At 46.6% G+C, this 11549-nt stretch overlaps 1 long non-coding RNA gene across 1 annotated transcript; it reads right to left on the reverse strand.

Annotated features, from left to right (window-relative positions):
• Positions 1 to 1266: 1266 nt before the first annotated feature.
• On the reverse strand, positions 1267 to 11331 carry LOC146358925 (uncharacterized). Its single transcript, XR_014786219.1, has 3 exons — positions 11032 to 11331; positions 7564 to 7687; positions 1267 to 4377 (listed from the first exon to the last, which is right to left on the reverse strand). It is a non-coding gene; the product is annotated as an uncharacterized LOC146358925 (long non-coding RNA).
• Between the last annotated feature and the right edge of the window lie 218 nt (positions 11332 to 11549).

The raw sequence follows: 11549 nt of genomic DNA on the forward strand, positions 1-11549 counted from the left end.
TAAAGGAGCAGCCATACACATGTATGCAGTAGAGGAAATGCCCGGAAGACCTTTGTATATCATGGAGATAGTGTGACATGCTACAACTGCTTATTTTATGCCTGAGCAAACCTCCTGTGAGACCTTAAAAACCAGGTATCTCAGGCCTCTTTAAGAGCCATCTAGCTGCTTGGCCTGACTCCTTGTTTTTCTAACCAATTAGGATGGTATGGCCTTGGGAGGCAGGGAGGGCCTCTTTGGCTGCAGTCCACCTGCTAATTTAACTTAAGATGGAAAAAACACCTAGACATCATGAGACCATCACAGCAGGTGTGATTGATCAAGGAGCTGTGCGAGACTGCAGGTAGCCACGGGAGACTTTGGGTAGATAAGTCCCTCCAGAGGGTCACTCAGTTTGAGCTTCAGTGCAGACCGGGATCACACAGAGGTGCTGCACATTGGCCGAAAGGAGTTTCTCCATTGTCATTTATCTGGGGCTCCTGACAGCAGAACAGAGGAGTACAGCGTCTTGCTTAGCTTCGATTTATAACATCCTATGTTTAGTTGTAATATTCTGCCTGCTAGTTAAATAAATATTTGACTCTTATTCACTTGTGTGATCATTACTTCTGAATCCTAAAAGAACCTCTTTGCCTTTGACTAAACAATGCAGGTAATGAGAACATTAAAGCAAACAGAAGATGTTTGTGGGTCTTGAAAACACAGCTCTGACACTGTGCAAGATTTTCTTGCTCTCCTCCCCTGCAGCCTCCTGCATGCACACACCCCAAATCTTCCCTGGAGGATCCCCCAACCCTCTGGAGCACATTTGGGGGGCACACAGGGAGCTGCAGGGTGGAGAGGAATTCTGTTCTACCAGAAGAATGCATTCTGCTGATGGACAGCCGGGGCTGGATACAACCCTTGGGGCCCATCTACATGGGAGGTTTTCTCCAATGCTGCTGTGGTTTAAAGTAGTTAGGGACACATGATGGCATGGCCAATCCGCAGCCAACCAGCTGCATCGCTCTTGAAAAACTGCATTTTCTGAAAGTCCTTTTCCTCCATATTTTACTTAAAGAGGCTCCTAGGTGGTTCCTCTGCAGCATGCCCTGTCCCTCCTCATTAAATCCTGGGCATGCCTCTGTGACAGGGCTGTGACCTGGCAGTGAGATGGGCAAGAGGTAGGGCCGCTCCCCACCCCATTCCCTCCTTTCCCCCATTTGCAGTAGGGCTGCTTTCACAATAAGTAGCCTTTTCCCATTCATAATATCAGTAACCCTGTTTCATTCACAATAGTGGAGTAGCCAGTTTATATGTAGTGCACAATAAAGAATACACAGAGGAGGGAGGAGAAAGGGCAGCCAGCCACTATTTCGCAGTGGCGATACATCTGGAACTTTGCAGTCATGCGATATACCTACAAGTACGAAATACCCAGACGGGAAGGAGACAGGGCGGCCAGTACAGCAAGGGAGCAGGGACAAGGCTGGGAACAAGCCTCGCCAATCATGGAATCTTGCTGGTTCGCCCCTTCAGAGTAATGCAGCAGTTTGCTTTCTCCATTCACAAATAGCAGCCTCTGATTCATTCATGTCTCCCCTTCAGAATAGTCCCCAGTGTGTGTGATTTTCCTGCGTGGTTGTGGGGAGGAGGAGGAGGCTTAGTTCCAGGCAGGGAAGTGAAGGCAGCAGCAGCAGCCCCTGCTGCTGACTCCAAAGCGCTAGCAAGGGAAGGCAACTCCAGCCCTTTCCCTCCATGCAGGACCTACGCGCCTCCTATCTGCCCGCCTCTCAGTCTGTCCCTGGGCTTCAATATTGCTGGTTCACAGTCAGTGGATGCGAGGGGGAGAAGTGTAGGGTAAACTCTCTGACATTGAGTTGACAGCTGACTCATCTCTTCCATTAACCTTCCCTGAGCAGTGCAGCGGGGGCGGGGGAGCAAGCCTCTCTCACTGGCTGAGCAGCGTCTGTGGGATTGAGGGCATTCACTTCTACTGGCAGGACTCCGCCCATTCAGCCACAAAGTAAGGTGGATTAAAGTGCAGTTTGACCTGTGAAAAGCGGGTTTTAAGGTTGTGTTTACTCCGCATTTTTTGCTTCATGTGCTCCTGATGGACATGAAAATCCATGTTCAACATGACAGCGCTTCGCATTCGTTGCCATGTTGATCCGGGCTTGGTCTTTTACTCTAGTCTGAAAGCACAGCCATTGTCATGGTGGGCCAGATCAATGTTCTACCAGGGCTTTCCCCAAGTGGCTCAAAGCATATTGGGCTGCACCCAAACTCTCAGGTCTGTCTCAGAGATTTGGAAGATGCAGATAAGAGTCTGATTCTCAAAAATAGTTACATTTCCCCTCCAAGCTCTCCATAAAAGGAAAAAGGCAGAAACAGGGAAGCGAAGGGGGTGAAATGTTATGATGGACAGCTCTTGCTTCCAACCAGGGAATAATTTTACTAGGGCTCCCCTTCTTACTTCCATGCACAGTGCTTTCAGGAGTGACATCGAAAGAACAATTCATCAGTTGGTGTCTGTTAAGCAGAGAACAAAAACAAAGCCTCAAACTGTTTTTCAGTCATTGTAACTCCTTATCCTCTGCAGCTATCTATCTGAAAAAATCCAAGTTACTTACCTATGAGCACCTCCAGGATGCACGCCATGTTCATATGAATTGCCCAGAAAATGAAGTGGGGGGAGGGAGTGAATGCCATTCTATCCCCCCAACTGTAAAGGCTGCCCTTGCATAACCTGCCTGCACCTATCTGTCTGACATTTGGCAGGTTTTATACTCCTCAGAAGTAGCTACTGTGGCTGCAAATTTAATCAAATTCTGTTAAGAAATGAAAGAGTTATATGCATCCCGTTTTTAAAAAATCTCAGGTCTTCAAGGCTACTTGCACACAAAAAAACCCTGCACCTATTTGCCTGACATTTTGTGGACCTCATCCATTCAGAAGGGACTATTTTGCCTGCAAATTTCATCCAATTCTGTCAAGGGAAAAGGAAAGGGTAGAGCTATTTGTTCATTCCCCATGCAAATTAATGATACATATGAAGCCTTGAATTTTCTAAAGTGAGGCTCTGCTTTGGACCGGTGAAGCAGATCATGCCTGAAGCTGCCTTGATTGAATCAGCCCACTTTCTGAAGCATCAAAGTGGGGTTTGTATGAAATCTTGTCTGCAGTGCGCTCTGCTAGTAGAGAGCATGAGGTATCTTTAAAGTATGCAGTTCCTAAACCATTTTATGTATTATATTTATTAAGCTATATACCCCTACCTTTCTATCACAATTAAGGTTCAAAGGTTATTTTTCCATTTGTATTCTGCCCTTCCTCCGAGGAACCCAACACAGCATATATGGGGCATATCATGTTGTATCCTCACAAGAACCGTGTGAGTTGAGTTAGGCTGAGTGATGGTTGCTGTTCGGTCTAAGGCCATCCACTAAGTTTCATGGCTGCATAGGGATTTGAGCTCTGAGCCCTACCCAGTCCAGGTGAAGCACTCTGTCAGCTACATCACACCAGTTCTCTGCATATTTCTTCCCTCTCTTACACCATCTTTGTACTGCCAGCCCACCTCCTCTGAGAGCAGGGGGTAGGGGCGAGAGCAGAAGGCCTGTAGTCTGCCATGGTCCAGAATCTGCAAAGGGCTGAGGCAGGTGGAAGGAGAATGAGGAAGGCCTGTAATTTACAGAGCAGAGACAAGGTAACAGCAATATAAGCCTGGCCCTGCATTGCACACTTTAGGGGGAAGAGGGAGCCAGGATGTATGAGAAAGGAGGGAATGTAACTCCCTGTCCTCTGAGACACCTCCCCCATAGTCTCGGTTTTGGGTTAAACAGGTGCAAGCTTATAGCAGGAAACATGACTATGTTAAAGTTAGCTGGAGTTGTTTTGCTCCATATAAGGAGTGACAAACAAAAGTAGATTGGTCTCTCAACCCTCCTACTTGAGAAACAGTCTTCTCTGTTATTACCCTGTGATTATTTAAACACTGTAAACTTACAACAGAATTCAAACTTTAATTTGTAATGATATAATGTACATTTTCCCCTTCATGGATCACTGCCTTGTTGTGGCGAAGGGGCTTGCGTGACTCAGTGAAGCCATAAGCTATGCCGTGCAGGGCCACCCAAGACGGACAGGTCATGGCAGAGAGTTCTGACAAAATGTGGTCCACTGGAGAAGGAAATGGCAACCCACTCCAGTATTCTTGCCAAGAAAACCCCATGGAACGTATCACAAGGCTAAAAGAGATGACGCCGGAAGATGAGCCCCTCAGGTCGGAAGGTGTCCAATATGCTACTGGGGAAGAGCAGAGGGTATTTCCAAGTAGCGCCAGAAAGAGTGAAGCGGCTGGGCCAAACCCGAAAGGACACTCAGCTGTGGATGTGTCTGGTGGTGAAAAGAAAATCCAATGCTGTAAAGAACAATATTGTTTAGGAACCTGGAATGTCAGATCAATGAATCAAGGTAAGCTGGAGGTGGTCAAACATGAGATGGCAAGATTGAACATCGACATCTTGGGAATCAGCGAACTCAAATGGACAGGCATGGGCGAATTTAATTCAGGTGACCATCATATCTACTATTGTGGCCAAGAATCCCTTAGAAGAAATGGAGTAGCACTCATAGTCAACAAAAGGGTGGGAAAAGCAGTACTGGGGTACAATCTTAAAAATGATAGAATGATCTCAGTACGAATCCAAGGCAAACCATTCAACATCACAGTAATTCAAGTCTATGCCCCAACCACTGAGGCCGAAGAAGCTGAGGTTGATCGGTTCTATGAAGACCTACAACACCTTCTAGAACTAACACCAAAAAAAGATGTCCTCTTCATCATAGGGGATTGGAATGCTAAAGTAGGAAGTCAAGAAATCACCGGGATAACAGGCAGGCATGGCCTTGGTGTACAAAATGAAGCAGGACAAAAGCTAATAGAGTTTTGCCAAGAGAACATGCTGATCATAGCAAACACTCTTTTCCAACAGCACAAGAGGCGACTCTACACATGGACATCACCAGATGGTCAATATCGAAATCAGATTGATTATGTCCTTTGCAGCCAAAGATGGAGAAGCTCCATACAGTCAGTAAAAACAAGACCTGGAGCTGACTGTGGCTCAGATCATGAGCTGCTTCTTGCAAAATTTCGGCTTAAATTGAAGAACGTCGGGAAAACCACTAAACCGTTCAGGTATGACCTAAATCATATCCCTGATGAATATACAGTGGAGGTGAGGAATAGATTTCAGGGATTAGACCTGATAGACAGAGTGCCTGAGGAACTATGGACGGAGATCCGTAACATTGTTCAGGAGGCAGCAACGAAATCCATCCCAAAGAAAAAGAAATGCAAGAAAGCCAAGTGGCTGTCTGATGAGGCTTTACAAGTAGCTCACGAAAGAAGGGAAGCGAAAAGCAAGGGAGAAAGGGGAAGATATATCCAACTGAATGCAGAGTTCCAGAGAATAGCAAGGAGAGACAAGAAGGACTTCTTAAATGAACAATGCAAAGAAATCGAGGAAAACAACAGAATGGGAAAGACTAGAGATCTCTTCAAGAACATCGGAGATCTCAAGGGAACGTTTTGTGCAAAGACGGGCATGATAAAGGACAAAGAAGGCAGGGACCTAACAGAAGCAGATGAGATTAAGAAGAGGTGGCAAGAATACACAGAAGAACTATACAGGAAAGATCTGAATGTCCCTGATAGCCATGATAGTGCGGTCACTGAACTTGAGCCGGACATCCTAGAGAGTGAAGTCAAATGGGCCTTAGGAAGCATTAGTAACAACAAAGCTAGCGGAGATGACAGTATTCCATCCGAGCTATTTAAAATCCTAAAAGATGATGCTGTTAAAGTGCTGCATTCAATATGTCAACAAATCTGGAACACTCAACAGTGGCCACAAGACTGGAAAAGGTCAGTTTACATTCCAGTTCCAAAGAAGGGCAACGCCAAAGAGTGTTCAAACTACCGCACAATTGCGCTCATTTCACATGCCAGCAAGGTGATGCTCAAAATCCTACAAGCTAGGCTTCAGCAGTATGCGAACTGAGAACTACCGGAAGTACAAGCTGGGTTTCGAAGAGGCAGAGGAACTAGAGATCAAATCGCCAACATTCGCTGCATCATGGAGAAAGCAAGAGAATTCCAGAAAAACGTCTATTTCTGCTTCATTGACTACGCTAAAGCCTTTGATTGTGTGGATCACAACAAACTGTGGCAAATTCTGAAAGTGATGGGAGTACCAGACCACCTTACCTGTCTCCTGAGAAACCTGTACAAGGGTCAAGAAGCAACAGTAAGAACCAGACATGGAACAACCGATTGGTTCAAAATTGGGAAAGGAGTACGACAAGGCTGCATATTGTCACCCTGCTTATTTAACTTATATGCAGAGTACATCATGAGAAATGCCGGGTTGGATGAATCAGAGGTCGGAATTAAGATTGCTGGGAGAATTATCAACAACCTCCGATATGCAGATGATACTATCCTAATGGCAGAAGGCGAAGAGGATCTCAAGAGCCTCTTGTTGAGGGTGAAAGAGGAGAGTGCAAAAGCTGGTTTGAAACTCAACATTAAAAAAACGAAGATCATGGCATCTGGCCCCATCACTTCCTGGCATATAGAAGGGGAAGAAATGGAAGCAGTGACAGATTTTACTTTCTTGGGCTCCAAGATCACCGCAGACGGTGACTGTAGCCATGAAATTAAAAGATGCTTGCTCCTTGGGAGGAAAGCTATGGCCAACCTAGACAGCATAGTAAGAAGCAGAGACATCACCTTGCCGACAAAGGTCCATCTAATCAAAGCTATGGTTTTCCCAGTAGTAATGTATGGCTGTGAGAGCTGGACTATAAGGAAGGCTGAGCGCCGAAGAATTGATGCTTTCGAACTGTGGTGCTGGAGAAGACTCTTACGAGTCCCCTGGACTGCAAGGAGTTCAAATCAGTCCATCCTAAAGGAAATCAACCCTGAGTGCTCATTGGAAGGACAGATAATGAAGCTGAAGCTCCAATATTTTGGCCACCTAATGCGAAGAGAAAACTCCCTGGAAAAGACCTTGATGCTGGGAAAGACTGAAGGCAAAAGGAGAAGGGGACGGCAGAGGATGAGATGGCTAGATAGCATCACGGATGCAATGAATATGAACTTGAGCATGCTCCGGGAGAGAGCGCAGGACAGGAAGGCCTGGCGTGCTATGGTCCATGGGGTCACGAAGAGTCGGACACGACTGAACGACTGAACAACAATGTACATTTTCTGCTTTACAAGGCCATTTTGTCCTAGCATGCATCAGGATTTCCCCCCCATGATGCGAGTATAGCTTAGTTTTATTCCTTCTACTGAGAACTGCGGAGAAGCACAGAGATGGGTTACTACCAGTGTTGCATGTATTCTACTCTCTGAGCCTTTTGACACAAAGGAGACTCCCTTGCCATTAACATCTGCCCAGAAGGGATATGATCAGTTGCACTGCAGTAACCAGACAACTGTTGAACGTCTCCTGTTGTGCCTCTATTAAAGACAGATGAGCATCTTTCAAGGTATTGCAAAGCCAAGCCTACCTGAGACCACCTGTGTAGGCCCATCTGTAGATTATCATATGCAGTCCCCTCAGCATTTGATGTAGAGGGCTACATTGTCAGACAACACTGCAGTGTCCTGAGGATCACAAGAACACACCTCTTTCTAAAGATGGGGGAGAAACATTTGTTTAGTTTGCATTTTAATATGGACGCACGGAACGTTGCACTTTCAAACCTATACATGAATCGAAATCCAGCTATCCTTCCAAATTTGCACTTTTCGAAATTTCGCAATGGAGTTCTCCAGTCAAGAAATGTGTTTTAAAATACATACATTTAGGGGAACATGAACACAAAATACATATATTAGCATAAATAAGTTTAAAATAAACAAGTTTAAAATGCATTATGTTAGGGAAAATTGCTCCAAAAAAGTATACGTTAAGCTAAACTGCATAAAAAAATGTGTATGAATTTTCAAGCAAAATTCTTTAAAAAAAAAATCTCAAACTGATGTGGAAACAAGCTGAACCAAACAAAAGCTTCGAAAAATGGGAAACTGAAATTGGCAGATTTGTCCATCCCTACCTATTCCACAGAATGGACCAAAGGCACGTGTTGCAGCTCTACTCATCAAGCTAAGGAGACTGGGCCCAGTGAACTGCCTGGATGGGGAAGAGGAGCACACGGTAGGCTGCTACTGTGATCAGTTTGTGAGATACTTTGTCAACAAAGTCATTCATATCTGCTCTGATTTTCACTCCCTGTTAAGAGCATTTTCTATGGATTCATTTCTATGGATGCTCTCGGTATCTGCTTGTCCAGTTTGGATAGATAGATTTTTAGCTATTTTTGTCTAAGGATGTGAACAAGCCGCCTGGAGATTTGTGGCTGACTGTGATCCTGGCCGAAGGGGAACTGTCCAGTTGGGTGGTGGAGGATGAGTGCCTCCTTAAGAGAGGGGTCTGTGCCATCTGTATTGAAGGAAGAAGTTATGAGACCACTGCTTAGAGAAAGAGGGAGAGAGAGCCCACAAGCCTGGCTAATTAATGGTCTCAAATTTGCCATTTGTGAGCAAGGTGCACACGCACATTGCGGCAGCTCAACTCTAGATATTCTTGGATGGGACTCATTTTTTAAACCTTTCGATATAGGTTCTAGCCTGGTTTTGGAACTGTGACAGCCTTGGGGTACTTCCAGATGAGGCTTTTATTGTACAGTCGCCCTGCCTCATTCACAGAATTTTACATGGGGTCAAGGTGATCTCTTTACTTTGTGACCCTCTCGTGTTTTCCCATCACTTCTTCCATATTTTTTTTCTTACTAGAAAAAAAAAATCAATTATGGAGGAAAATACAGAATCGCTGCATAATGCCTTTTGGCTGGCAGCCCTAGGAGCCCTTTATCTGGAAGCACCCTTAGTTGCTCTGGTGAATGTCCTATGCTGGAAACTGGAGGTAGGGTGCAGGGAGTGTATACCTGTAGTTTCTGATGAACATCAGCAACCTTCTGTACCAAGCATGGTATCCGCATGGGCTGCCTGGGGTTCTGTACTGGTTCCAGTCCTACCTGGAGGGCAGGTCCCAGAAGGCATGGGGGGGACTCAGGGCCAGCCCTACCTTTAGATGGAGTGAGGGGACTGTCTCAGGTAGCAGTTGCTAGGGGAAGGGGAGATATGGGAAGACAGAGCTATGTGCATCATGTGAGCTGCCCTGCATCCCCTGAAGCAGCCTGCTGCCTTCAGGTGCAGCAGGAAATGCTGGGCCATCAGCCATGTTGAAGCAAAATTCAGCTGCCAGTCTGGCCAGCTTCTGAAGATGGAATGGGAGGAGGAACCATCTTGTCTTTGGTCTCAGGCAGCAACATGTCTGTGACTAGTGACACCCAGCCCTATCTTTCCTTCTTATCTAATGCCGGGGAGGCTGTGGATCTGAGCCAGTGAGGGACTAGATGTGGGAAAATAAACCGAGACTTAATCCAGACAAGACAGAGGTGCTGTTTGTCAGTAGGAAAGCTAATACGGGATTAGGTGTACAGACTGTTATGGATGGCATTGCACTCTGCTTGAAGGACAAGGGTTGCAGTCTAGGAGTGCTCCTTGACCTGGCTTTACTCCTGGATGCTCAGATAGCAGATGTAGTCAAGAAGAAGATTCAGCCACACTACCAAAACAGAGAAAGGGCTTTTCTTCCCTGCTGCTGCTATCTTGTCTCTGTTCCATCCCAATATTGCCATTATGTTGATACACTGAAACAAAACCATGGCTCAGCCTAGTGTAGGAATAGAGGCTTTCTTTCCAGCTATACAGCAAATCTGTCTCCTTTTTTCAGCAGTAAAGCCAGGCAAGGAGACAAATAGCCTGCTGTGAAACTTGAGGGACCAAATGGCATGGAAGCCTGTGACCCACTTCCTCATCTTGGCCAAGCTAGGCCTTCACTGTGGGAATTGGAACGTGGCAATTATGGCTAAATAACGGGAGCAATGCTTTAACTTCTGCTGAGAGGTGAGTGGCACTTTATAAAAGGGATTTGCTGGGAACATATTAACCAAGACATATTAGCTAATGTTTATGAGGTTGTGTTAAGCAGGTTGCTACATTTTAAAATATGTAGTTGTGACTAGCTTTTTACTAGTTATGCAGCTGCCTCACTCTGCCTAATGATAGGGCTGGTGCTAATACTGGCCTGCCTTATAAGGCTGTTTGCCAGTGAGCAAGGAGAAAGTGGCATCTACTGCTCCTCTTTCTCACCACCTTCATTGTCTGGGCCAATAAGCAGGTTGCAATGGTAAAGAGAAAGAACAACTCCAGGGGGCTCCTGGGGCGGGGGGCTGCTGGAATGTGGGCCCTTGACAGATGTCTGACCATGCCTATGCTTGATGCTGGCCCTGAGTAGTACAGGGAACATAACCTCCCCACGGATCTCAGTAGGTGGTCCTTTAAACATCCTTAGCCAAGCTATAAAGGTGATAACCAGCACTTTGCATTGGGTTCAGAACAAACTGGGAGCCAATGTAGATCAATGTAGATTAGAGTAACTTGTTCCTCATAACAGGCCCTGACAACATCACAGCTGCCCTAGCCAGAGTTCCCAAACATTTTTCAAAGGCAGCCCTAGTATTTACAGTGTATTGCAGTAGCAAAGGTGGTTTCCCCTGGATTCTAGAGTGAAACCTGATAACTTGAAAGAAACCTGAAAGGCTGGAAAACACGGAGCACAGGACCACTTCCTGAAATCGCTTGCCTGTATAAACAAATCTCACGGAGTAGAAGGCTGCCATTATTGTGATCTTTTGGGAAGACTTTAGGCAGTTTTTAAATTAAAGTATCCATTAAGCGCAGTGATTACAGCTGCCAGATAACAACAACAGTGCCGAGTACTATTGCTCATTATTATGGAGTGAAGAATTGCCGCTCAACTTTATATATATATTTTTGAAGTCCTTAAAAGCAGCCCTAATGCCAGCTCCAGATACCAAATACTCCCTGAAGACGGATCCTCTCCTTACATCTAACAGCGCCCCTCCCTCCACCAGCGGGGGGACACCAAATTCCGCCGTCCGCAGCGCCGCGCTGCCCATCCGATCGGCGCCCCTTCCGGATCGCGCCTTGGTGCCTCCCGGGACTGCTGCGCGCCGCTGCATTGCCCCCGCCGGACAGGCAGCGCCGCCGCGGCGTCTCTCCCGCTCTCCCCCTCCCTGCCTTTCTGCGTCAAAATAGCTTGGAGGCAAAGTGCGGTCGGAACAAGCTGCAACAACCCCGGCAAGTCCCCACCCCGCCCGGCTCCTCCTGGTCCCATGCCCTGCGCTGGGCTTCCCGGAGGCCGGGGGGGGGGGCGGGCTTTATATGCTGCGTGCCTGGCAAAGAGGCAGAGCAGCAGCGAAGGCTCGGCTTGTCTCTTCGCCTTCTTCCTTGCTGCTGCATCATCACTAGCTCGGCGCGGTGCACGTAAACCATTGGGGATTTGTAAGGAGCGCCTCCTGGATCCAGGGCTTGGGACAGCCACGATCAGCTCCCGCCCCCACCT

This window comes from Heloderma suspectum, chromosome 1 (assembly GCF_057233095.1).
Source record: "Heloderma suspectum isolate Gila_16-S chromosome 1, 16-S_ref, whole genome shotgun sequence".
NCBI classification, from domain to species: domain Eukaryota; kingdom Metazoa; phylum Chordata; class Lepidosauria; order Squamata; family Helodermatidae; genus Heloderma; species Heloderma suspectum.